General features: G+C 43.5%; 1 pseudogene; it reads left to right on the plus strand.

Moving 5' to 3' along the window:
- The first annotated feature begins 63 nt into the window (after nucleotides 1-63).
- The window catches only part of LOC106598880 (CDK-activating kinase assembly factor MAT1-like), a 64,512-nt pseudogene continuing 36,993 nt past the window's right edge, over nucleotides 64-27,582 (plus strand).

Genomic DNA, 27,582 nt, shown 5'->3' on the forward strand with positions numbered 1-27,582 from the left:
AATTAAATAAGCCTAAACATTGTGGAGCTCTGAAAATGTCGTGTGTGTGTGTGTGTTTATTCTTGTTTTCATAATCTTAAATGTGAAAATAACAAGATTTATCACTATTGCGCATTTGTCCACTTAGTGCGGTACGCTATGAAGGACCATTAACTAGGAACCGATCTTACCACCGACGTTCTCATCGGGACTATTTAGATGTGACATATTTTACCACTTGTGTGAACTGTTAAGAGATATTGATAACTTGCTAGTTCATTGTTGACATCTATTTTCTGTGCTTTGTAGAGATGGACAACCAAGGGTGTCCGAGATGCAAGACAGCAAAATACAGGAATCAGTCCCTGAAACGAATGGTGAATGTTTGTGGCCACACGCTGTGAGTATCAATTCATGATAACTAGCTAACGCAACCCTTCCCACCTATTAGCTGCATGTTTTCAATCCGTTAGATATATATAATGTTTATTATTTAGCCAGACAACTACAACAAGAAATATAAAATAAACTAACGTTAGTTAGTACGTCTGTAACGTTAGTCAAGCTGAACGTGAGGAGCTGTTACCTTTTGGTGCGTGATGTCAACATTCATGTTTGCTTGTTTTAATATGTTCTTTCTATCGGCAACGTAAACACGTATCTTTGTCTCAGCGTGTCTTGTTTACAAGCTGGACAGTTTGCACACGTTTCTTTTTTAATAAACAGCGCTGGCTTGATGTTTGTGATACGGAAACTGCCCATATATCAATTCTGGTTGACGTAGTCGCTCAGTATCTTTGGAAGTAACATAAAAAAATATTGCAATAAAGCTGTTCCCAAAACCCCCCCTGTTTTGTAAGCCCAGACATCCACCCAGTCTCCGTGATGGAGAGGAGACCGGTTGATTTTTATGGGTGTTGTTATACAGTGACAGTGAAGCGTGCTGAAAATGCTGGTGTCTGCTGGAGCATATGTTCGACCCTGCATGTTTATTGACCGTACCATCAGGAAGTGGCTGTGCTTCGTCATCAGGTCAGCCCACTCATAACTCAGAGCTTCTGTTCTGTCTGGACGCAGGGTCACACTGGGAGAACATTTAAATAACTTTGCAATAAAGCAATTTAGAGGATCGCCCTTCCCTAGCTCCGGTCACCTTGCTGGTGCTCTTCAGAGCTGTTTACCAGATCATCAGGGTGCTGCTAGGAAACTGCAACCACACACATTGGGATGTTGTCTTTGACTCTCCCGACTGCTGGTTATTTGACAACTTTTTGATTTCAAGGTTTGGTGTGATATTGCTGATGTGCAAATGTTGTGCAGTCTCGGAACCCAGAACCAAATCCCATCTGTCACTAGAGATAAGCCTAGTCTTGACAAAAGTGATCTTTTTTTTCATAGTCAACATAGTGTCTATAGGCTTATTTGAATGGAATTCTAGAAACAAAAATATCCTGCCCACCTGTCTGTCTGTCTGTCTGTCTGTCTGTCTGTCTGTCTGTCTGTCTGTCTGTCTGTCTGTCTGTCTGTCTGTCTGTCTGTCTGTCTGACTGTCAATTGGTCAAGCTGTGGCAAGGTCTTATCTGCATTGGGGAGAGAGTGTTGCTGACAGCTGACAACGCTGTGAAGCCATCCAGTCTAGGCCGTCCCACGCGCTATATGGAACCACTCCACCCTGCATCTAAATTTAAACCTCACAGTGGCACATTTACTGTCGCCGTGGCCTTCTGTTATTTATTACCTACGCACGATGACGCAGGACCTATGTCCTTTGGCGACGACACAGCACACAGCACAGATGCCGGTGGGCCAGGCATATTAGGATGGGTAGGTACAGATCCAGGAAGGACTGATAGGGACACCTCTGCAGGTGGAGGCTAGGTTCTTGTGTGTCTGTTGGTCACTACCCCTTTAGAAGTCAGTGATGTAGATTACTCTTTCCCATGCTGGATGATGTACCTTGTAATTTATGACATTCATCTTCCCATTAGTTAGAGTCAATCAAATGTCTCAGTGTTTTCTGGCTGTGGCTCCTTACGTTTTAGGTGTTACTGGCAGGAATGGGGCGTCACAGTAGGTTAGCGGTGTTCGATGGCCAGGTGATTATTACACAAAGGGATCTCCTGCCTGGGCCCACGCACCACAGCTGCTTGTGTGGGAGTCCGGGGCATGGTGTCCGGGGCATGGTGTCCGGGGCATGGTGTCCGGGGCATGGTGTCCGGGGCATGGAGTCCGGGGCATGGAGTCCGGGGCATGGAGTCCGGGGCATGGTGTCCGGGGCATGGTGTCCGGGGCATGGAGTCCGGGGCATGGAGTCCGGGGCATGGTGTCCGGGGCATGGAGTCCGGGGCATGGAGTCCGGGGCATGGAGTCCGGGGCATGGAGTCCGGGGCATGGAGTCCGGGGCATGGAGTCCGGGGCATGGAGTCTGGGGCATGAAGAGGGCTTTATGGGAGAAACAGGTGAACCAGCCCCTATGTGGCTGCATTGTTCCTACCTTCAATAGTGTGGAGGAGGGAGGGAGGCAATGTCACTGGCTGTTGGGGTTGCGGAGGGGGAGGGGGTTGTCTTTGCTGTACCAGGCCCCTGTTTACCTCCTTTCTGACCTGCTGACAGCTGCAGATGGGAGAGATATGAGCTCTGAGCAGGACAGGTGAGGGGGAGGACTGGGGCTGCAGGGCTCGCTCACCACTCTGCTACAGTGAGAACAGTTCTGGGAGAGAGGAAGAGACTGAGGGAAAGATAGCGTATGCTAGAGAAATCGTGTGGATGATGCTGGACATATTACTGTATAGTCTCTCAAGCCCTTATGCCCAACAGCAGGAGAAAGGCACAATTTGAAAGATGACGCTGCAGTGGATAGCAGGCGTTTTATGGGCTCTTGACCAATTCTGTCACACCGTGTATTAGTGATGTATGGGTTGACTCATAACCCGCAGTCCCCGTGCTTATAACCACTAAATATTGTGTGGATGAAGGGCGGGTGGGTGGCAGTTGGGTTGAATAAAGAGAAAACAATACATTCATAAATCCATAATGTATCATTTTTGTGCAATTTACGCTGAATGAACTGCAATGCTGCATTTTTTATTTTTTTAATGCTCAACAGTTTCCCATGTGTATCAAGAATGTTCCACCACCATAAGGACATCCAGACAACTTGACACAACTGTGGGAAGCATTGTAGTCAACATGGGCCAGCATCCCTATGGAACGCTTTTGACACCTAGAGTCCATGCCCCAACGAAGTGAGGCTGTTCTGAGGGCAAAAGGGGTGCAACTCAATATTAGGAAGGCGTTTCTAATGTTTTGTACACTGTGCATATCATTGAGGTTTTTCTTTCATTATTTTAGGCTATCTGACATTAGAGCGTAAGTTTAAGCTTCAAGGCCTAACTGTACGCGTGCCAAATAGCCTACACACCAATTGCCAAGTGCTTTTGGGAACGGGCAGAAAGAGTTAACAGTGATCCACTGAGGCAAAAAGGACAATGTCAGAGTTGAATTCAATAAGAGAAAAGTTGCGAGGAGAGATGAAAATAAAGAGAGGGGAGGGCCAGAAAAGTAATGTTTAGGAAAGATTTGTTAAAGTTGTAAAAGAGGATGATAGTCTTGCCGGCTATGTTATGTGTGATTGTGAGAAGCTATACAAATTACACAGTCACAAGATGGGGACTTCAAATAGGCCTATGGCACGTCAAGGGAACTGTAGCCTGCTGTTCAGATCGGTTAAATGGAAACTGAAATCTGGACACTGTCTAAAAGTCTATAACCTCTCACATAGTCTTTTTATATTATCTCCTGCAGAATTAAGCATTTCTTGCAGTAAAATGATACACCAAATGTACATTTTGACTCGGGAACATCAGAGAATATGAAGGCTATATTTATCAGCATCATAAAAGATGATAGTATTTCAACCACATAAAATATAGATCCAAGCCGAACTGAAATCTTATCGGAAAAATGTTGGGTCGTTTTCACAGCTTTATATTTCCTTACAACTAGCACAGAAAATCGTTCCCAATTTGTTGTTGTTGACTTATTGCATTTTCTCCTCAGTCCCTAAATGTCTTTGATCTGCAAAAGAAGCAGAGATGATGGAGAACTTGACCGATGTCAAATAGATTGAAGCATTCATTCTACCGATTTATGGTATTGTTCTGGTAAGCAAGGGTTTATATAGTCTTCTAGGTCAACATATAATGACAGAAGATAAGCTGCTTGTATCTAATTGTAGACAAGTTGACTAACAAAATGTCTGAAATTATAAGCAGAAACATATCTAAATGAGGCAAAAAAAAACCCTGCATCCCCTGTCAATGTTGCGCATTGTGTATTCTATTATTTTTCTATTTTTCTATTTTTCTCTCTGCATTATTGGAACGGCTCGTAAGTCAGCATTTCACTGTTAGTTTACACCTGTTGTTTACGAGGCATGTGACAATAAAAATTGATTTGACAATCAGAGGGTCCTATACAAATGGCTTGTCTGAGAGGAGCTTGCCTGAAGATGGCAAGTTTACTTTGAAAGTCTCCTCCCTCCAATCTTCTCTTAGTTTCACCTCTTTGCTCTAGAATTACAGAGGATTTCCCCTGTGGAAGGGTCCGTTATGTGGTCCATTTATGGGACAGGGGGCAAGCTACGCCCCACTCCTGGACCTACCTGATGAATGGGCTCTTTGTGGGTCTGTGGAAACAAGCAGCAAACCCCCCTTTTACCTCCATATGGCCAGGTCTATACATCTCCTGTAGCCTGGGGCCACAGTGATCATCTGCCCCTACTGGGCTGCACTTGAACAGGGGGCTCTCTCATGGTCCTGGGGCCCAACCAAGTACAGGATCATTTTTGTTTTATTTATGTTTTTTTGTGTGATAAATCCAGCAATTGTTGAACTAGGCCAATTTGCTCATGTTTTGTGAGCTCTTTCCTATACTAGAGGGTAGTGATGAACAGATATGACATTTTTGGCTGATACCGATATCCAATATTTTCCTTGCCAAAAAAAAACGATACCGATAACAGATACAAAATATATTGTGGCTTTTTAAGCATTCTAGTTCAGTTAAATAGTTAAAACACACACATGGACTCAGCGGTCTAAGGCACTGCATCTAACACTACAGTCCCTGGTTCGAATCCAGGCTGTATCACATCTGCCCATAGGGCGGCGCACAATTGTCCTAGCGTCGTCCGGGTTTGGCTGGTGTAGGCCGTCATTGTAAATAAGAATTTGTTCTTAACTTCTCTAGGGTAGGGGGCAGTATTTTGACATCCGGATGAAAGGCGTGCCCAAATTAACTGCCTGCTACTCAGGCTCAGAAGGTAGGATATGCATATTAGATTTGGATAGAAAACACTCTCTGAAGTTTCTAAAACTGTTTGAATGATGTCTGTGAGTATAACAGAACTCATATGGCAGGCAAAACCCTGAGAAAAATCCAACCAGGAAGTTGAAAATCTGAGGCTTGTAGTTTTTTCAATTGATTCCCTATTCAAACTACAGTGACTTAGGGTTCATTTTGCACTTCCTGAGGCTTCCACTAGATGTCAACAGTCTTTAGAACGTTGTTTCATGCTTCTACTGTGAATTTGAAGCGAACAAGAGGGCCTGGAGTCAGATGAGTGAGGAAATGACATGAGCTCAGAGGCGCGCACTCGCGTGAGTGTGAGCTGTGTTCCTTTTCTTTTCTGAAGACATTGGAATTGTCCGGTTGGAATATTACTGAAGATTTATGTTAAAAACATCCTAAAGATTGATGCTATACATCGTTTGACATATTTCTACGAACGTAAATTGAACTTTTTTTTACTTTTCGTCGTGACATTTTCGCGCGCTTCCTGCATTTGGAGTAGTGGACTGAACGCGTGAAGAAAAAGGAGGTATTTGGACATAAATGATGGACTTTATCGAACAAAACAAACATTTATTGTGGACCTGGGATTCCTGGGAGTGCATTCTGATGAAGATCATCAAAGGTAAGTGAATATTTATAATATTATTTATGAGTTTTATTGACTCCACAAAATGGCGGGTTTGGTTTTGTGTCTGAATGCTGTACTCAGATTATTGCAAAGTGTGCTTTCGTTGTAAAGTTTTTTTGAAATATGACACAGCGGTTGCATTAAGGAGAAGTGTATCTATAATTCTTTGGATTACAGTTTAATATTTTATCAACGTTTATGATGAGTATTTCTGTAAATTGATGTGCTCATTCACCAGAAGTTTTGAGAGGCAAAACATTTCTGAACATTACACGCCAATGTAAAATGGGGTTTTTGGATATAAATATGAACTTTATCGAGCAAAACATACATGTATTGTGTAACATGAAGTCCTATGAGTGCCATCTGATGAAGATCATCAAAGGTTAGTGATTCATTTTAGCTGTATTTCTGGTTATTGTGACGCCTCTCCTTGCTTGGAAAATGGCTGTGTGATTTTTCTTGTCAAGGTGATGTCCTAACATAATCTAATGCTATGCTTTCGCCGTAAAGCCTATTTGAAATTGGACAATGTGGTTGGATTAAGGAGAAGTGTATCTTTTTAAAATGGGATATAATAGTTTTATGTTTGAGAAATTTGAATTATGAGATTTTTGTTGTTTTGAATTTGGCGCCCTGTTATTTCACTGGCTGTTGAATAGTGTGTCCCGCAGGTGGGACGGTCACGTCCCGCAGGTGGGCGGTGGGACGGTCGACGGTCACGGTACCCCAGAGGATTAACTGACTTGCCTAGTTAAATAAAGGTTACACACCACACTGACCAAAAAGTTATTTTGTTGGTGTTTACGTATGTCCCCATTACCAGTAAAACATAATCAAAACCTATTTCTTTCACTTACTTGCTGTGCTGTTTCGTTGTTCAGTCGTTTCATTCTCAACCAAGATTTCTATGGAACGCCGTTTGGGTCTTTGCGTGTCAAAAAATATGTTATTTAACACTATTTGACGTGTCAAATAACACTATTTGAGCAATCAGGACCTGAATATGACTGCACATCACATAATAATTCGTTCATACATTTTTTACGTAGTTATTACACATTGATTACACTATCACTCGTATTTCATATGTCACAACTATTCATCGATACGTATGCTATGATGCTGGTAAAGTTGTCTCGCGCACCTACAAAGCTAGCTAGCTCATGTTTGCAAGCAATGTTCTTCCCCAAAACATAGCAAAACGACATCTGTTTCAGTAGCTATAGTTAGTTAGCTAACTATATAGCTAGGTGTCATCATCTAAAGTAACCCTAATTTATAAGACTGTTCTTATTTGATTAATGGTGGTCGGACCCATCTATGTGAAGCTAGCCACAATAAGGATTAGCCACAACAGTCGACTTTGCATTTAGCCTTCAAAATAAAAGTATGGCATAATTCTACTATTTGTATTCATTTGCATCACTGTCAATGACATACTTTTATTTTGAAGGTAAACTGCAAATTCCACTATTGTGCCTAATCCTTATTGTGGCTAGCATCACAACACATAACCCGGTCCAGCCAGATGAAGCTAGCTGGCTGCTTATAACGTTAGCTTTGGGCAACAGGGTTAAGTAGCTGGCTAGCTATTTGTTTTCATGAACTGAAGTTCAATTTCAATAGGTGAACATCAAGTGAGAACCTAGCTAATACTTACTCGCAAGGATTCCTAAATCATTGCTTAGAATAATGAAAATGACTGCAGTTTTTACTGGTCATTGTTTTCAAGCTGGTTGTATTGGTGCTAACTAGGTACCAAGCTAAAGCTAGCTACCCCAGAAGTTGAGGTCGAACAAATGATGCTTTATTACCAACGCGGTATTGTAAACGCATCGTTCGTGGCCGGTGTTTGCAGACTTTTTTTGTACAGCTTTGACAGTGCTACTGTATCTTTTTTGACACACAAAGACCCAAACGACATAGTATGTATGTTGTGAAGCTAATAGCTGTGACGCTATTACTGTGTAACTCCGGGTAGGGCAACATCTGAAAAATTGCGCACTTGGTAGTGTTAAGCATGACTTGTTGACTGCTAGACCAGTCGGCAAAAGCCAACATCACCCACGACAGAGAACGGTTGATTGTCAAGGGAAATGAATTCCATTACCTTGGCTTTAATGGATTTCGCCTTTTGAGTTGTCTTGCTGAAATTTTGACTCTTTCAAATGACTGCATGACTTGTTGACTGCTTGATCCACACAGCAGACATTGTGGGCTACTTTAGGAATGCGTTTAGCGCAAAATTTTACGTGGCGTCATTACGTCATGTACTTTCGTTATATAGGGATGCACATCAGATTTTAAAATTGGTTTTGCACATTGGGAGTAGACATTGGCCGATTCCGATATGTTCACCGATTTAAAAAAAAATAAAAAATGTATAATGTGTATCCCTACTAGAGTTTGTTGGTGTTAATGATCTTTTGGCAGGTTTGCTTTGTTTTCTGCATATCTGATATGTAAACAGGTAAAGCCCAGTAGCTCTGCTGTTTCTCTCATAACTGCTTTTTCATTTAGAATCCTGCTGATGAGGTGAAAAAGATTTACTGCGTCTAGGCCTAAAACACTCAAGTTCTGAAGAGGGTTTGAAAGAAATGAGACTTTGGAAACATAAAATAAAAAATTGTAGGCCCAAGACGATTTTCCCCTCGAATTTCATCACATTGAAAAAAACAAAAACATTTTGGCTATGTTTTGGGGTTAAAACGGTTGTAGTCACTCCAGATGTGGCCATTTGGAAGCCAGATGTTGGTGCTTGCTTCTGAAGGTGGCCAGCTAAGAGCAGGAAGCCTACAGAAGGTGAATTCCAGTGGAATAAAGCTCCACAGAGACTTAATTAAAAGAATGGACTGTGCAAACGTTTATCCAGTCCCCCGCCCCCGCCTGCCGCGCACCCCTCCTGCCGCCTACTTAGGGAAGATTTAAGACCTTCTCCATTGTCTTTAGGGTCCACTCCTCACTTGAGTGTGATTGATGGGTAAACTCCTACCTGCTTAAAGGTGTGATTGATGGGTAAATGTTGCTCGGCCCGAAGGTGGCTCTTGTGGTTGCTATGGCCGTGTTGTTGTGATGGATTTTTAAAATTTTATTTTTTTTAAACCTTTATTTAACTCAGTTAAGAACAAATTCTTATTTTCAATGACGGCCTAGGAACAGTGGGTTAACTGCCTTGTTCAGGGGCAGAACGACAGATTTCTACCTTGTTAGCTCGGGGATTCAATTTTGCAACCTTTCGGTTACTAGTCCAACGCTCTAACCACTAGGCTACTTGCCGCCCCACTTGTGGAAGGACCCTCTGCATTGGAATGTTTTCCTATTGGTGGACATTGACATTTGATTATGGAATGTGTGTGTCATGCAACAATTTCCTAGAACAGCTCTGTGTTGGCCAATGAGGGAAGGGAACCCCTCTATGCAGTAATACTTATTATACCAGACCAATACAGGAACACTGAGACATGATATGTCTCAGTGTCTAATGTCTAATGTAGTCCTGTAGTCCTGTTCTTTATCGATGCAGTTTATAATGACATATTTATCTCTAAACTACCATAACTGTTTTGTCTTTTTTGGGATCTCATTAATATTAGACCAGTTGTTAGAGCACTTTCTTGGTCATAACAAATTATTACCATCCTGAATGTTGAAAGAAACCTGAGCCTTTCAGGGAACTTCAGCATCAGTGGAATTTGAAATGGTTTAGTGATGAGAAGCTGTGGGTGCATTGCTGAACTGGATTTTGTATTGTGTGGCATGCTGACTGTTTGAAATTACAATAAAAAAATACATTTCCAGTGCAGACAAATAATCTTTGGCAGGGGTGTCAGATTAATTTCCTGTCTGTCTGCAACATTGCGTTCATGATTCCTACCGTCTGAACTATTACATTAAGGTAATATAAGATGGCCATTATCACCTGTTGTGGAGCTGATAACTCACATACATATTATATAAAATGGAAGTATACCACCAGGCCATTGCTAAGGAAAAGTGCATTAGACATGCACATAGGACCTGCATGCTCCAAAGAATAAGGCTTCTTCTGTAAAGCTTTGTATATACAGTTGAAGTCGGAAGTTTACATATACTTAGGTTGGAGTCATTAAAACTCGTTTTTCAACCACTCCACACATTTCTTGTTAACAAACTATAGTTTTGGCAAGTCGGTTAGGACATCTACTTTGTGCATGACACAAGTAATTGTTTACAGACAGATTATTTCACTTATAATTCACTATCACAATTCCAGTGGGTCAGAATTTTACATACACTAAGTTGACTGTGCCTTTAAACAGCTTGGAAAATTCCAGAAAATGATGTCATGGCTTTAGAAGCTTCTGATAGGCTAAATTACATAATTTGAGTCAATTGGAGGTTTATCTGTGGATGTATTTCTAGGCCTACCTTCCAACTCAGTGCCACTTTGCTTGACATCATGGGAAACTCAAAAGAAATCAGCCAAGACCTCAGACAAAAAATTGTAGACCTCCACAAGTCTGGTTCATCCTTGGGAGCAACTTCCAAATGCCTGAAGGTACTACGTTCATCTGTACAAACAATAGTACGCAACTATAAACACCATGGGACCACGCAGCCGTCATACTGCTCAGGAAGCAGACGCGTTCTTTTTCCTAGAGATGAATGTACTTTGGTGCGAAAAGTGCAAATCAATCCCAGAACAACAGCAAAGGACCTTGTGAAGATGCTGGAGGAAACGGGTACAAAAGTATCTATATCCACAGTAAAACGAGTCCTATATCAACTTAACCTGAAAGGCCGCTCAGCAAGGAAGAAGCCACTGCTCCAAAACCGCTATAAAAAAGCCAGACTACAGTTTGCAACTACACATGGGGACAAAGATCGTACTTTTTGGAGAAATGTCCTCTGGTCTGATGAAACGAAAATAGAACAGTTTGACCATAATGACCATCGTTATGTTCGGAGGAAAAAGGGGGAGGCTTGCAAGCCGAAGAACACCATCCCAACCGTGAAGCACGGGGGTGGCAGCGTCATGTTGTGGGGGTGCTTTGCTGCAGGAGGGACTGGTGTACTTCACAAAATAGATGGCATCATGAGGAAGGGAAATTATGTGGATCTATTGAAGCAACATCTCAAGACATCAGTCAGGAAGTTAATGCTTGGTCGTAAATGGGTCTTCCAAATGGACAATGACCCCAAGCATACTTCCAAAGTTGTGGCAAAATGGCTTAAGGACAACAAAGTCATGGTATTGGAGTGGCAATCCCAAAGCCCTGACCTCAATCCCATAGAAAATTTGTGGGCAGAACTGAAGAAGCATGTGTGAGCAAGGAGGCCTACAAACCTGACTCAGTTACACCAGCTCTGTCAGGAGGAATGGGCCAAAATTTACCCAACTTATTGTGGGAAGCTTGTGGAAGGCTACCCTAAACGTTTGACCCAAGTTAAACAATTTTAAAGGCAATGCTACCAAATACTAATTGAGTCTATGTAAACTTCTGACCCACTGGGAATGTGATGAAAGAAATAAAATCTGAAATAAATTGTTCTCTACTATTATTCTGACATTTCACATTCTTAAAATAAAGTGGTAATCCTAACTGACCTAAAACAGGGCATTATTACTAGGATTAAATGTCAGGAATTGTGAAAAACTGAGTTTTTAAATGTACACTGCTCAAAAAAATAAAGGGAACACTTAAACAACACAATGTAACTCCAAGTCAATCACACTACTGTGAAATCAAACTGTCCACTTAGGAAGCAACACTGATTGACAATACATTTCACATGCTGTTGTGCAAATGGAATAGACAACAGGTGGAAATTATAGGCAATTAGCAAGACACCCCCAATAAAGGAGTGGTTCAGCAGGTGGTGACCACAGACCACTTCTCAGTTCTTATGCTTCCTGGCTGATGTTTTGGTCACTTTTGAATGCTGGCGGTGCTTTCACTCTAGTGGTAGCATGTGACGGAGTCTACAACCCACACAAGTGGCTCAGGTAGTGCAGCTCATCCAGGATGGCACATCAATGCGAGCTGTGGCAAGAAGGTTTGCTGTGTCTGTCAGCGTAGTGTCCAGAGCATGGAGGCGCTACCAGGAGACAGGCCAGTACATCAGGAGACGTGGAGGAGGCCGTAGGAGGGCAACAACCCAGCAGCAGGACCGCTACCTCCGCCTTTGTGCAAGGAGGAGCAGGAGGAGCACTGCCAGAGCCCTGCAAAATGACCTCCAGCAGGCCACAAATGTGCATGTGTCTGCTCAAACGGTCAGAAACAGACTCCATGAGGGTGGTATGAGGGCCCGACGTCCACAGGTGGGGGTTGTGCTTACAGCCCAACACCGTGCAGGACGTTTGGCATTTGCCAGAGAACACCAAGATTGGCAAATTCGCCACTGGCGCCCTGTGCTCTTCACAGATGAAGCAGGTTCACACTGAGCACATGTGACAGACGTGACAGAGTCTGGAGACGCCGTGGAGAATGTTCTGCTGCCTGCAACATCCTCCAGCATGACTGGTTTGGCGGTGGGTCAGTCATGGTGTGGGGTGGCATTTCTTTGGGGGGCCGCACAGCCCTCCATGTGCTCGCCAGAGGTAGCCTGACTGCCATTAGGTACCGAGATGAGATCCTCAGACCCCTTGTGAGACCATATGCTGGTGCGGTTGGCCCTGGGTTCCTCCTAATGCAAGACAATGCTAGACCTCATGTGGCTGGAGTGTGTCAGCAGTTCCTGCAAGAGGAAGGCATTGATGCTATGGACTGGCCCGCCCGTTCCCCAGACCTGAATCCAATTGAGCACATCTGGGACATCATGTCTCGCTCCATCCACCAACGCCACGTTGCACCACAGACTGTCCAGTAGTTGGCGGATGCTTTAGTCCAGGTCTGGGAGGAGATCCCTCAGGAGACCATCCGCCACCTCATCAGGAGCATGCCCAGGCGTTGTAGGGAGGTCATACAGGCATGTGGAGGCCACACACACTACTGAGCCTCATTTTGACTTGTTTTAAGGACATTACATCAAAGTTGGATCAGCCTGTAGTGTGGTTTTCCACTTTAATTTTGAGTGTGACTCCAAATCCAGACCTCCATGGGTTGATAAATTGGATTTCCATTGATTATTTTTGTGTGATTTTGTTGTCAGCACATTCAACTATGTAAAGAAAAAAGATTATTTCATTCATTCAGATCTAGGATGTGTTATTTTAGTGTTCCCTTTATTTTTTTTGAGCAGTATATTTGGCTAAGGTGTATGTAAACTTCTGACTTCAACTGTATGTGTGTGTGTTAGACACAAATGTGTCTGTTTCCTCAGATGTGAGAGCTGTGTGGACATGCTTGTGAGAGCTGTGTGGACATGCTGTTTGTGAGTGGCTCGGGGAACTGTGTGCAGTGTGGCACGCCCCTGAGGAAGAGTAACTTCCGCATGCAGCTCTTCAAAGACCCAGCCATCGACAAGGAGGTGGAGATCCGCATGAAGGTGCTCAAGATGTGATTGAGGGGCTGGGGGGAGAAGGGTGTGTCTCTGTGTGTGTTTGTGTTCAGCCCTCTCCTCCCTCTCCTTAAGCTTCCTTTGTCTTTGTCATTATGCTGTTTGTTTTGTAGACAATGGCCCCCCAGGGGTTGCTCAAATGGGAAGGCTCTTTCCCTGCCATACATCTGCCTCAGCCCCTCCCGTTCTGTCCATCCCTCATCTTTGTTTCTTTAGCCCTGCTATTTCAATGTAATGTGTGCAAACAAGTATTAGGCCTGATACTTAAGAGTATATATGTTTTTTTTCTCTTCTCTTTCACAGTTAGAACGAGAGACTTGGACTTCTCCAGCCTGAGAGAATACAATGACTACTTGGAGCAAGTAGAGGAGATCGGTGAGAGCAGGCTGTGGACTCGGGAGATGGAGAGATAGAAGGGGGGTCTTAGTGCATTGATCTGGCCTTGGCTCTGGATGTTGAAGTTTTACAGGCGTCAGTGCCAGCCAGGGTCAGAGACCCACCAGTCTCTCTCTGCCAATTCTCAGAGATCTCTGTCAGATGGTTCTTGCACTGTGACTATGGGTTAGCCTATGGTTTCCTATGCGTACATTGTCAGAAACATGGTTTATTACTTTTAGAGAAATACACTACTGGTCAAAAGTTTTAGAACACCTACTCATTCAAAGGTTTTTCTTTTATTTTTACTATTTTCTACATTGTAGAATAATATTGAAGATATCAAAACTATGAAATAACACAGATGGAATCATGTATTAACCAAAAAAGTGTTAAACAAATCAAAATATATTTGAGATTCTTCAAATAGCCACACTTTGTCTTGATGACAGCTTTGCACATTTTTGGCATTCTCTCAACCAGCTTCATGAGGTAGTCACCTGGAATGCATCAGTTGGTAGAGCATGGTGTTTGCAACGCCAGGGTTGTGGGTTCTATTCCCACGGGGGACCAGTATGGAGAAAAAATGTATGAAATGTATGCACTCACTACTGTAAGTCGCTCTGGATAAGAGCGTCTGATAAATGACGTAACTGTAAATGCAATTGCAATTAACAGGTGTGCCTTGTTAAAAGTTAATTTGTGGAATTTCTTTCCTTCTTAATGCGTTTGAGCCAATCAGTTGTGTTGTGTTGTGACAAGGTAGGGGGGTGTACAGAAGATAACCCTATTTAGTAAAAGACCAAGTCCATTTTATGGCAAGAACAGCTCAAATAAGCAAAGAGAAACGACAGTCCATTATTACTTTAAGACATGAAGGCCAGTCAATATGGAACATTTCAAGAACTTTTAAAGTTTCTTCAAGTGCAGTCGCAAAGCCATCAAGCGCAATGATGAAACTGGCTCTCATGAGGACTGCCACAGGAATGGAAGCCCCAGAGTTACCTCTGCTGCAGAGGATAAGTTCATTAGAGTTACCAGCCTCAGAAATTGCAGCCCAAATAAATGCTTCACAGAGTTCAAGTAACAGACACATCTCAACATCAACTGTTCAGAGGAGACTGTGTGATCAGGCCTTTATGGTCGAATTGCGAAGAAACCACTAAAGGACACCAATAGGAAGAGACTTGCTTGGGCCAAAAAACACGAGCAATGGACATTAGACTGGTGGAAATCTGTCCTTTGGTCTGATGAGTCCAAATTTTATATTTTCGGTTCCAACCGCTGTGTCTTTGTGAGAAGCAGAGTAGGTGAAGGGATGATCTCTGCATGTGTGGTTCCCACCATGCGGCATGGAGGAGGTGTGGGGGTGCTTTGCTGGTGACACTGTCAGTGATTTATTTGGAATTCAAGGCATACTTAACCAGCATGGCTACCACAGCCTTCTGCAGCGATATGCCATCCCATCAGGTTTGCGCTTAGTGGGACTATCATTTGTTTTTCAACAGGACAATGACCCCACACACACCTCTAGGCTGTGTAAGGGCTATTGTACCAAGAAGGAGAGTAAGGGAGTGCTGCATCAGATGACCTGGCTTCCACAATCCCCCGACCTCAACCAAATTGATATGGTTTGGGATGAGTCGGCCGCAGAGTGAAGGAAAAACAGCCAGCAAGTGCTCAGCATATGTGGGAACTCCTTCAAGACTGTTGGAAAAGCATTCCAGGTGAAGCTGGTTGAGAGAATGCCAAGAGTGTGCAAATCTGTTAAGGCAAAGGGTGGCTATTTTGAAGAATCTCAAATATAAAATATATTTTGATTTGTTAAACACTTTTTTTTGTTACTACATGATTCCATATGTGTTATTTCAATATTATTCTACAATGTAGAAAATAGTAAAAATAAAGAAAAACCCTTGAATGAGTAGGTGTTCTAAAACTTTTGACCGGTAGTGTGCACTGGCAAGCCCTTCAATTGAAACATTCAACCTTACTTATACATTCAAAACAATTAATTATCAATAGTCTGGTGCTTTGCAACATCATACTTTAGGTTGTGCCGAATCCGATTTCCAGTATCTGCCCTAGATTATTTGAAGTGAAGTCTGTGCTAGTGTCTTGGAGGGCTGCCCTGCACTCTGCTCCAGTCTATAACCTGACCAACAACCTCGAGGTGGAGGGCACCAAACACATCATGGAGGCGTACCAGAGAGAGAATAGAGACATCATCCAGAAGAACAGGGCCAAGCTGGTGGGTACCTGTAACCCCGCACTGATGAAACTCATCGCTTATGCATTATTCTGTTGTACTACATGATCTCGCTCCCTCTCCCATCCTCTGTCTCCTCCTGCAATACTCTGTCAACTAGGATATTGATTTCTCTCTCTCTCTCTCTCTCTCTCTCTCTCTCTCTCTCTCCATCAAATGCGAGAGCAGGAGGAGCTGCTGTTGTTGGAGGAGCAGGAGAACGAGCATCGCAGTCTGGAGGCTCTGCAGGAGGAACAGAGACAGCTACAGGCCAAGAGGAAGAGCAAGCAGGCTCTACAAGATAAACTGGTGAGACACCTAGACATGTACACAGACACACACCACATACAGTCACACTAATAAACACACATTGCCACATAGGCCAACGGGAACAAATGGTAAGTTATAGAACAATCAGGTGACACACGTACAGGAAGAACAAGCAGGATATATAAGATGAGCCAATGACATGTAACTCGGCTCATTAAGAGCTTATTACTACTCTTCTGTAGTGGGGCTGCTGAAGCTTTGCTGTCCCCTCAGCATTGTTAGCGAGTATCCTGGCTCCTTTTGTGTTTAGCTGCAGGCTTTAGAAGTGATTGTCCCTGTAGAGCAGCCTGGTAAAGAGCTATCACAGATAGCAGGGTGAGCTGTTTGTTTGTTTGTTTAAACACTAAGCCTCTGTTGGGAGATGAGCAGTAACAACCCGGGGACACGCTCCTGTGCTTTGGCATTTACAGTAGAAATCTCTGAGGCCTCACACACACAGTGAGATATACACTACTTTACCAAAAGTATGTGGACACCTGCTCATCGAACATCTCATTCCAAAATCATGGGCATTAATATGGAGTTGCCCCCCCTTTGCTGCAATAACAGCCTCCACTCTTCTGGGAAGGCAATACACTAGATGTTGGAACATTGCTGCAGGGACTTGCTTCCATTTAGCCCCAAGAACCTTAGTGAGGATGGGCACTGATTTTGGGGAGTTAGGCCTGGCTAGCAGTCTGCGAGTCATCCCACTGGTGTTCTGTAGGGTTGAGGTCAGGGCTCTGTGCAGGCCGGTCAAGTTCCTCCACAGCGATCTTGACAAACCGTTTCTGTATGAACCTCGCTTTGTGAACAGGGGCATTGTCATGCTGAAACAGGAAAGGGCATTCCCCAACTGTTGCCGCAAAGTTGGAAGCACTGAATCGTCTACAATGTCATTGTATGTTGTAGGGTTAAGATTTCCCTTCACTGGAACTAAGGGACCTAGCCCGAACCATGAAAAACAACCCCAGACCATTATTCCTCCTCCACCACCAAACTTTACAGTTGGCACAATGCATTCGGAGAGGTAGCGTTCTCCTGGCATCCGCCAAACCCAGGTTCGTTCATTGGACTGCCAGATGGTGAAGCGTGATTCATCACTCCAGGGAATTCGTTTCCACTGCTCCAGAGTCCAATGGCGGCGAGCTTTACACCACTCCAGCAGACGCTTGGCATTGGGCATGGTGATTTTAGGCTCGTGTGCAGCTGCTCGCCATGGAAATCCATTTCATGAAGCTTCCGACGAATTGTTATTGTTCTGACGTTGCTTCCAGAGATAGTTTGTAACTAGGTAGTGAGTGTTGCAACCGAGGACAGATGATTTTTACGTGCTTCGCGCTTCAGCACTAAGAGATCCCATTCTGTGAGCTTGTGTGGCCTACCACTTCGCAGCTGAGCTGTTGTTGCTCTTAGACTTTTCCACTTCACAATACCAGCACTTACAGTTGACCAGGGCAGCTCTAGCAGGGCAACTAACTTGTTGGAAAGGTGGCATCCTATGACGGTGTTACGTTAAGTCACTGAGCTCTTCAGTAAGGCTATTCTACTGTAATTGTTTGTCAATGGAGCTTGCATGGCTGTGTGCTCGATTTTAAACACCTGTAAGCAATGGATGTGGCTGAAATAGCCGAATCCACTAATTTGAAGTGGTGTCCACATACCTTTGTATATGTAGTGTATCAATAATCAAATAGACAGATATAGTGTTTGCAATGTATCCTGATAAGGGGCCATCAGCAGATCACCTCCAGCTGTTCATTATTCTGCTCAACACCTTCCTTTCTGCCTGGTGATGAAAACACTCCCAACTCTGTGCCCACCGCCCGTCCACCCCGACAATAACGTCCTGCTCCCTCCATGGATGGCATGCCTGGGCTTGTGTTTTCAGACCTCTAAGCTTGGCAACACTTCACTGGAGAAATTGCAATGTTCAACCTTGGCTTAATGGAGGTGAAGACATCGCAGTGTACTTGAAAAAACGTCATACCACCAGGGTTTTAACATCGCTTGCATCAATAATCTGATGACTAGCCTTGAACCGCCTTGGTTTGTTAGTTGTGCAGTTATAGGGAGGAGCGTCTGATTTGATATTTTGAACTCTGAGGTTCCCAAGTTGCACATCTCATTTACATGTACCAGTCTTCGAAGCACCTCCCATCTTTTACTTGGCGTAAATCCGTTTTTTACTTTATCAGGATTCAGTGGTTGTTGAACATGCGCGCACACATACACACATGGAAATATGATCACTCACCTCATACCTGTATTTGGATGTTCCCCTTCAGGAACGCGCTCATGTCCCCACCACCATCCTGCTGGCCCAACACAAGGACCGGGCTGCCCAGCTGGAGACCCAGATTGAGAAGCAGGAACAGGTGGTCAAAACCACCATCTTCTCCACCGGCATCCCTATGGTAAGTACCGCATGCCACATACAAGCACACTGACTGTCCTGACTGTGCAGGCCGGCTTAAGCCTACCACATAGTTGGCATGCAAACAACATCCAAACAGGCTAGCTCACACAGACATGCTAGTGAATGTCCAGCATGCACCCTGGGTCGGCCTAGTCTAGCTTAAAGTTAACGCGCGATGAGCTCATACGAATACTCTGCCTACGTGACTTCACTCAATGGTAACGTATGGTTATCTTCCTTACACAGAGCCCAATGCAGTTTATCTTAATGGGGGCACACACTATGCTGTTTAGGTCCATGCTAATTCATTGTCAGCATATTACAGTGGTGGTCAGTTTAGATTAGCTTCACGCTAATGGTTGGGGAGCCCTTGAAGGAGGATGTTGCTGCAGTGTATTGTGTCCTTATCAAGGGTCTCTGCCTGGTGTGGGAACAAGCCCTCAACTCCTCTGTAATGTCATCACTTTCATACCTGCAGCCCTCAGAGACAAATTGATGGCTCTGGCTCTGCGTTTTGTTGAGCTGTCAGCTATGTGTTATTCAGGGTGTCTGTTAAGGCCTTCTTCCATTTGGCAACTGCTCTGTTTTCCTCCGCAGTTGTTTATTTGAATTTTACGGTGATGAGATAGTGATGCCATCACCCTCCTTCTCCTCCAGCCCCTATGAGAGGCATAGCGGTCTTCCCAGGGTGCAACGTTGCGTGGGAGAAATCTCTGCTCAGTGCTCACCTAGTCTCATCTCCATGACAGTGGAGAAGTCTTTCTCCAGACACACTCATATTACATTGGGGAATTTGCATGCAGAGTCCAGAAACCTTTTATTCCAGTGTATTTGATAGCCATTTAAACCCAAAGACATGACCACTGCCCATTTTTCATCCACCATTGGGAGGAAAAAGAGCTGCTCCAGTATGGCTGGCTTCACATGGAGGAGGATGTGGTTCTCTCTAACTGACTGAATATGCAGCATGAAGTCAAACTTGCTGATGGAGAAAGGGTTGTAGGATGCTGTTGCTCTTGGCTCTGACTCTGGCTGTTTTTCCTCACTTTTCCCCCTCTCTTTCCCTCTTTTCTCCTCCTCCCTCTGGCTTGGGGTGGGGTAGAGTGGTTGCCAGGCGTGTCTGAAAACCGCAAGGCTTCAGTTGGGCTTCAGTGTGGTTTTTCTTTCCCCTCACCTCAGAGTCCAGAAGACTAACTTCTGTTTGACTTGGTGGTGTTTCAAGGTGGCGCGGTTGATTCCTGCAGAACACCGGCTTATTTAGAACCGTTTATTTTGTTTAAAAAAAATGTATTTCGTTAGTTTGTGGTGTCCTGTTGAGGTACGATTGAAACGAGAGAAGATGGAGTCATGTTGCTGTCATTTCAGAGAGCAACATTTTCAGAGAGCGGGAGAGAAACATTTATTCTCAGATCGAAAAATTATCTTTCCATTAATCAATAATGGGCTGTGTGAAGGGTTGTATCAAGTGTACTTCTCTCTCCTCTTAACTATCATGTCCTGGACATGGAAGCAGACTGAGAGAAAGATGGAGATAATGAAGGAGGTGAAAGGTGAAACGACTTCAGCGCCTCTATGGTCATGTCTTGTCTCCTCTGGGGGTTTGGAAGCAAGGGGTTTGGCCCCACAGAAGACTCAGCAGGCAGGTAGGCCAAGGTATTTGCATTTATTAAGGATCCCCATTATCTGTTGCCACGGCAGCAGCAACTCTTCCTGGGGTCCAGCAACATTAAGGCAATTATATACAATTAACAATATTACATGAAATTATATTTTATATCATGTTCCCTCAGGTCACTACTCTACTACTACATATCTACAATACAGAATCCATGTGTACGTGTGTGTGTAGAATCTTATCACGTGTAAGTGTGTGTGTGTGTGTGTGTGTGTGTGTGTGTGTGTGTCTCTTCACACTCCCTGCTGTTTCATAATGTTATGTTATTTAAATCTGATTTTACTGCTTGCATCAGTTACCTGATAACTGAATAGAGTTCCATGTAGCCATGGCTCTGTGTAGCACTGTGCGCCTCTCATAGTCTATTCTTAATTTGGGGATTGTGAAGAGACCTTTGGTGGGATGTCTTGTGGGGTATGCATGGGTGTCTGAGCTGTGTGCTAGTGGATTAAAACAGACACCTTGGTGCATTCAGCATGTCAACACTAATTACAAAAACAACTAGTGATGAAGTCAATCGCTCCTCCACTTTGAGCCAGGAGAGATTTACATGCATTTTATTAATGTTAGCTCGCTGTGTACATTCAAGGGCTAGCCATGCTGCCCTGTTCTGAGCCAGTTGTAATTTTCCAAGGTCCCTCTTTTTTGGCACCTGACCACAAGACTGAACAGTAGTCCGGGTGCGACAAAACCTGGGCCTGTAGGACCTGCCTTGTTGATAGTGTTGTTAAAAAGGCAGAGCTATGCTTTATTATGGACAGACTTCTCCCCAACTTAGCTACTGTTGTATCAGTATGTTTTGACCATGACCGTTTACAATCTGGGGTTACTCTAGCAGTTTAGTCACCTCAACTTGCTCAATTTCCACATAGTTTATTACAAGGTTTAATTGGGGTTTAGGGTTTAGTGAATTATTTGTCCCAAATACAATGCTTTTAGTTTTAGTGATATTTAGGACTAACTTATTCCTTGCCACCCATTCTGAAACTAACTGCCGCTCTTTAAGTGTTGCAGTGATTTCACTCGCTGTAGTTGCTGATGTGTATAATGTTGAGTCATCTGCATACATAGACACACTGGCTTTACTCAAGCATGTCATTAGTAAAGATTGAAAGAAGTAAGGGGCCTAGACAGCTACCCTGGGGAATTCCTGATTCTACCTGGATTATGTTGTAGAGGCTTCCATTAAAGAACACCCTCTGTGTTCTGTTAGACAGGTAACTCTTTATTCACAATATAGCAGGGGGTGTAAAGCCATAAAACATACATTTTTCCGGCAGCAATAATGTCAAAAGCCACACTGAAGTCTAACAAAACAGCTCACACAATATTTTTTATCATCAATTTCTCTCAGCCATTCATCAGTAATTTGTGTAAGTGCCGTGCATGTTGATTGTCCATCCCTGTGAGCGTGCTGAAAGTCTGTTGTAAATTTGTTTACTGTAAAATAGCATTGTATCTGGTCAAACACAATTAATTCAAAAAGTTTACTAAGGGTTGGTAACAGGCTGATTGGTTGACTATTTTAGCCAGTAAAGGGGGCTTTACTATTCTTGGGTAGTGGAATTACTTTTTGCTTTCTTCCAGCCCTGAAGTCACACACTTCCTAGTAGGCTTAGATTGAAGATATGGCAAATAGTAGTGGCAATATCGTCCGCTATTATCTTGAGTAATTTTCCATCCAAGTTGTCAGATCCCGGTGGCTGGTCATTGTTGATAGACAACAATAATCTTTTCACCTCTTCTACACTCACTTTACCGAATTCAAATTTACAATGCTTGTATTTGTATTTATTATGGATCCCCATTAGCAGCGGCTGCTCTTCCTGGGGTCCAGCAAAATTAAGGGAGTTATTCCTTTTTAATTTTATTTATTACAATACATTTACAACAGATTTCACAACATATTAAGTGTGTGCCCTCAGGCCCCTACTTTACTACCACATATCTACAACACAAAATCCATGTGTGTGTATAGTGCGTATGTTATCGTTTGTTTGTATGCATGTGTCTGTGCCTATGTTTCTGTTGCTTCACAATCCCCTTGTCTTTCATCATTTGATCAGTTATACTTGGATGTGTAGTGTCAGCGTTTGTTGCTGGCATGTCATGCCTAAGTTTACTTATCTTTTCAATTTAAAAGGTCATTGGCAATATCAGTGAGTTTTGTGGTGAATGAGCCATCTGATTAAATTAATGATGGAGCTGAGTTTGCCTTTTTGCCCAACATTTCATTTAAAGCTTTTTACTATCATTCTTAATGTAATTTATCTTTGTTTCATAGTGTAGTTTCTTCTTCTTTTAATTCAGTTTAGTCACATGATTTTTCAATTAGGAGTATGTTTGCCAATCGGTTGTGCAACCAGACTTATTTGCCATTCCTTTTGCCTCATTCCTCTCAACCATACAATTTTTGTAACTCTAATAAGTAATTTCATAAATGTGTCAAGTGCAGCATCTAGTTGCTCCTCATTACACACCACAGACCAACAAATATTATTTACATCAACAACATAGGAATCACTACAGAACTTATTGTATGACCTCTTATACACTATATTAGGCCCGGCCTTTAGAACTACGTTTTTCCTAGATATGGCTACTATATTGTGATCACTACATCCGATTGATCTGGATACTGCTTTCAAGCAAATTTCAGCAACATTAGTCAAGATGTGATCAATACATGTTTACGATTTTGTTCCTGTGCTGTTTGTAACTACGCTGGTAGGTTGACTGGTTACAGTTTGGAGGTTTTTCTTGAGTGGGCAGCTTGATGAAAGCCAGTCAATATTTAAATCACCCAGATAATATACCTCTCTGTTGATATCACATACGTTAGCAAGCATTTCACACGTTATCCAGATACTGACTGTTAGCATTTCGTCTATAGCAGCTTCCCACAAGAATGGGCTTTAGGTGAGGCAGATGAACCTGTAGCTATATTACTTCAACAGTATTTAAGGTGATCTGTCAGTGGGGGATGACATCTATATGTTTTGGGCTGAGGAACGTGAACAGCCTGAAGCCTGTGAGGATGCCACCTCCTGCTGCTTTGTCTTTATTTAAACCATGGCGAGCTAACGCAGTGTGTATACTTCTGTCATGGTGTTTACGGTCTGAGCTATTCTGCTCCTCTGTGATTTAGCAGCAGTGGAGAGGGAGCCTCCAACCTGCATGCCCTGATTATCCTGGAGGTGTGTGTAAGATGGAGAGTGAGTCCCATCAGGTTTTTTAAATTGTATTATTATTATTTTTTTACCCCTTTTTTTCTCCCCAATTTCGTGGTATCCAATTTGTAGTAGTTACAGTCTTGTCTCATCGCTGCAACTCCCGTACGGACTCGGGAGAGGCGAAGGTCGAGAGCCGTGCGTCCTCTGAAACACAACCCAACCAAGCCGCACTGCTTCTTGACACAATGCCCATCCAACCCGGAAGCCAGCCGCACCAATGTGTCAGAGGAAACACCTGTCGTGTCTTTGGCTATGCCGGATTAAGTGATATGACATGCTATTCTATAAAATCCTTTCTCTGTAATTAATATTACCTGATTAAGCTAATCATGTAAATGTAGTTAACTAGAAAGTCGGGGCACCACGAAAGAGTGTTTATAGAGCTGTTATCTTCTGAATAAACTCTTAAAGACCTAGTAACATTTTACATCAATAGCAGTCAATATGAATCGTCACCTTATTTCAGTCTCATCTGAAAGTTGTAAATTCTTGGTTATCTTCACGAACCCTGGCTAACAAGTTGAATCAGCAATACAAAATTGGGTTTATTTATTTACTAAATGCCTAACTAATCACACAGAATTACATATACACAGAATGGATCATACATTGATTACTAATTATGTCCTACAAGAAAACGTCCCTAGGGGACGGAACCTGTATGACGGCTGGTTACACAAAGAGAGGGGGTTGGGCTTGAATGAAAGTGCGGGAGGACTGAAGAACAAAGGGAGAAGCTATGCTATCGTAAATACAGAATCTTATGCATTCTAAATAACCACCCATTTGGAAAAGGAAAATGCAATAAATATTTACTCTGGGCTGCGCTTCGGTAGGTTGGTCGTAGATGCTGGCCGTGTTGCCCAACAGAGATCTTCCTTGTCCCTTTAAGAGTGTCTCTGGTGGTAAACTGGACCGTCGCCCTAATGTACCCGGAACAGCTTATTATCTGAATCCTTCTGACATCGGACTGTCGCCCTAATGTACCCGGAACAGCAAGTTATTCGCCCTTTTAACGCAGAGGCTGCAGGCCTCGCGTACTCAGAACAGGAGGTTACATTTTTGTCAAGGGCTTATATAGTGTAGGGAGAGAAGGGTGTGTTTCATAGTTTATAACCAATGTCTCTTCACAGGAGCTCAAACCTTATGAAAACCCAATTCTCTCATTTGGAAGCTAAAATTTACATTTCATCTTTTCACAGTTTCATATTTAAACATTTAAATTGCACAACAATTCCATGTGAATCTGATAACTACAATGTGTAGACTTTCCAGGATACAGTTTGTCATCCTATCATTAATAAGAATGTCTCAGATGACAACCGAACAGACATCATATTCATTAAGTATCAACACATATTTTCAACTGGTTGGATTACCGAAATATGGTTCCTTTCCCCCCACCTTTTGATGTTCCCCGACACTCTATGTATAACAAAGGCTTTTCAAGAGTCATTCAGTAGAGTCAAGAGAGGAAAGGGAGAAAGGTATTTATGGGGGGGGTCATAAACCTTACCCACAGGTCAACATCATGACACACCGTACACCTGGCGACCGTGTCAGCGTGCACTGCGCCCGGCCCGACACAGGAGTCACTAGTGCGCGATGAGACAAGGATATCCCTGCCGGCCAAACCCTCCCTAACCCGGACGACGCTGGGCCAATTGTGCGCCGCCCCATGGGCCTCCCGGGCGCAGCCGGCTGTGACAGAGCCTGGACTCAAACCCAGAATCTCTAGTGGCACAGCTAGCACTGCGATGCAGTGCCTTAGACCACTGCGCCACCCGGGAGGCCCCGAGTCCCATCATTTCAATAGAATGTCGATGTCCGCACCAACGCAGAAGTCTAATTAGCATAATACAAAAATCCCCATAGAAATCAGTCAGTTTAAGCTAGCATCTTCTTTTTTTTTTACATGGGCTGGGTCTCAATCCACTGATGTCGCCCTTCTGCATCTGCGATGAAAGGTGGCAGAGTATGAGCGGTGTTAGTCAGACCATGATACATCCATAAAATCAGTTTTCTTATTAAAACGTCTGTAGCATCCAAACGGTTTGGCCTACAAACTATTGACCACTCTATGGAAAGATGACTCTCGCGAACACAATGGTGTTCTCCATTTTGGTCTACGATCCCCACAAGTGTCATAGGTTGTACCAACTTCAGACGAGTCCCATCTGCCAACTTCTGTCTATAGCATCGGAACAGTTTGCGCTAGGAATGCACGATATATCGGTAAGCATATCGGAATAGGCCGATATTAGCTAAAAATGCCAACATCGGCCCGATGTCTAGTTTAACGCCGATGTGCAAAACCGATGTCAAAGCTGACGTGCATGCCTACAGTTGGGGGAAAAAAGTATTTGATCCCCTGCTGATTTTGTACGTTTGCCCACTTACAAAGAAATGATCAGTCTATAATTTTAATGGCAGGTTTATTTGAACAGTGAGAGACAGAATAACAACAAAAAAATCCAGAAAAACTCATGTCAAAAATGTTATAAAATGATTTGCATTTTAATGAGGGAAATAAGTATTTGACCCCACTGCAAAACATGACTTAGTACTTGGTGGCAAAACCCCTGTTGGCAATCACAGAGGTCAGACGTTTCTTGTAGTTGGCCACCAGGTTTTCACACGTCTCAGGAGGGATTTTGTCCCACTCCTCTTTGCAGATCTTCTCCAAGCCATTAAGGTTTCGAGGCTGACGTTTGGCAACTCGAACCTTCAGCTCCCTCCACAGATTTTCTATGGGATTAAGGTCTGGAGACTGGCTAGGCCACTCCAGGACCTTAATGTGCTTCTTCTTGAGCCACTCCTTTGTTGCCTTGGCCGTGTGTTTTGGGTCATTGTCATGCTGGAATACCCATCCACGACCCATTTTCAATGCCCTGGCTGAGGGAAGGAGGTTCTCACCCAAGATTTGACGGTACATGGCCCAGTCCATCGTCCCTTTGATGCGGTGAAGTTGTCCTGTCCCCTTAGCAGAAAAACACCCCCAAAGCATAATGTTTCCACCTCCATGTTTGACGGTGGAGATGGTGTTCTTGGGATCATAGGCAGCATTCCTCCTCCTCCAAACACGGCGAGTTGAGTTGATGTCAAAGAGCTCTATTTTGGTCTCATCTGACCACAACACTTTCACCAGTTGTCCTCTGAATCATTCAGATGTTCATTGGCAAACTTCAGACGGGCATGTATATGTATTCTTGAGCAGGGGACCTTGCGGGCGCTGCAGGATTTCAGTCCTTCACGGCGTGGTGTATTACCAATTGTTTTCTTGGTGACTATGGTCCCAGCTGCCTTGAGATCATTGACAAGATCCTCCCGTGTAGTTCTGGGCTGATTCCTCACCGTTCTCATGATCATTGCCAGTCCACGAGGTGAGTTCTTGCATGGAGCCCCAGCCCGAGGGATATTGACAGTTCTTTTGTGTTTCTTCCATTTGTGAATAATCACACCAAATGTTGTCACCTTCTCACCAAGCTGCTTGGCCCAGTCCAGCCTTGTGTAGGTCTACAATCTTGTCCCTGACATCCTTGGAGGGCTCTTTGGCCATGGTGGAGAGTTTGGAATCTGATTGATTGATTGCTTCTGTGGACAGGTGTCTTTTATACAGGTAACAAGCTGAGATTAGGAGCACTCCCTTTAAGAGTGTGCTCCTAATCTCAGCTCGTTACCTGTATAAAAGACACCTGTGAGCCAGAACTCTTTCTGATTGAGAGGGGGTCAAATACTTATTTCCCTCATTAAAATGCAAATCAATTTATAACATTTCAAACATGTGTTTTTCTGGATATTTTTGTTGTTATTCTGTCTCTCACTGTTCAAATAAACCTACCATTAAAATTCTAGACTGATCCTTTCTTCGTCAGTGGG

This window comes from Salmo salar, chromosome ssa01 (assembly GCF_905237065.1).
Source record: "Salmo salar chromosome ssa01, Ssal_v3.1, whole genome shotgun sequence".
Taxonomy (NCBI): domain Eukaryota; kingdom Metazoa; phylum Chordata; class Actinopteri; order Salmoniformes; family Salmonidae; genus Salmo; species Salmo salar.